The sequence below is a fragment of the Propithecus coquereli genome, unplaced genomic scaffold, assembly GCF_000956105.1.
Source record: "Propithecus coquereli isolate 6110/MARCELLA unplaced genomic scaffold, Pcoq_1.0 Scaffold68, whole genome shotgun sequence".
NCBI classification, from domain to species: domain Eukaryota; kingdom Metazoa; phylum Chordata; class Mammalia; order Primates; family Indriidae; genus Propithecus; species Propithecus coquereli.
In genome coordinates this window covers 800,252-801,776 of record NW_012152840.1, presented here as the reverse complement: position 1 = coordinate 801,776, position 1,525 = coordinate 800,252, and positions in this window count along the sequence as shown.

Below are 1,525 nucleotides of genomic sequence, written 5' to 3'. Positions count from 1 at the left end.
CAACCAGAAAACAATTAACAAAATTTTAGGAGTAAGTCCTCATCTATCAGTAATAACCTTGAATATAAATGGATTAAATTCTCCAATTAAAAGATGTAGAATAGCTGAATGGATTAAAAAAAAAAAAGAAAATAAGCACCCAGCTATATGCCACCTACAAGAGACTCACCTCACCATTAAAGACACATAAATTGAAAGTGAAGAGATAGAAAAAGATATTTTATGCAAATGGAAACCAAAAGTGAGCAGGAATAGTCATACTTCTATCAGATAAAAGAGACTTTAAGTCAAACATTGTATAGTAAAAAGAGACAAAGAAGATCATTATGTAATGATAAAGTAATCAATTCAACGAGAGGCTAAAACAATTACAAATGTATATACACTCAACACCAGAGCATCCAAATATACAAAGCAAAATATTATTAGATATAAAGGGAGAGAAAGACTGTAATATGATAATAATAAGGGACTTCAACACCTCACTTTCAACAATGGACATATCATCTAGATAGAAAATGAACAAAGAAACATCAGACTTAAACTACACCATAGACCAGATGAACCTAACAGACATTTATAGAACATTCCATCCAACAGCTACAGAGTATACATTCTTCTCAACTGTACATGAAACTTTCTCCAGGACACATTGTATGTTAGGCCACAAAACAAGTCTTAACAAATTTAAGAAGGTAAAGATCACATCAAGTATGTCATGTTTTTGGACCACAATGGTATAAAAGTGTAAATCAACAACCAGAAAATCTTCAGACACCTTATAAATGTATGGAAATGAAACAACATGCTCCTAAATATCCAATGGCTCAAAGAAGAAATTAAGATTGAAATGTAAAAATTCCTTGAGAAAAATGAAAATAGAAACACATCATACCCAAATGAGTGGGCCACAGCAAAAACAGTTCTAAGTGGGAAATTCATAGCAATAAATGACTACATAAAAAAAGAAGAAATATTCCTAATAAACGACTTAACTGTACACCCCAAGGAACTAGAAAAACAAGAACTAAACCCAAAATTGGTGGAAGGAAGGAAGTAATAAACCTCAGAACAGAAACAAATAAAATAGAGACAAAAAAATTCAAAACATCAATGAAACAAAGAGTTTTTTTTTTAAAAAACGATAAACAAAATTAACAAAACTTTAGCTAGACTAACCAAGAGAAAAAGAGAATATTGTAAAAGCACACTTTTTTTTTAGTGAGGAACTTTGTAAGGATTGGAGGGCTCCTTGCACTGTGTGGTCTTGTCTTTGGTAAGTTTCATGAACACACCCAGTTAGCCCACAGCAGACTGTCCTTGGCTTCCCTGGGGTGAGCTCTCTGAACTAGCAGGCTCTGTTCCTCCCCTGACTGTCAAGGCAGACTTGGAACTCCTCAGGAATCCTCTCCGCCTTGCCTTCTTCTCCTACTCCCATCCTGTCATCCCTGCCTAGTGTGATGTATTAGTTTCCTCAGGCTGCCATAACAAAGTACCACAGATTATGTGGCTTTAACAAGGGAAA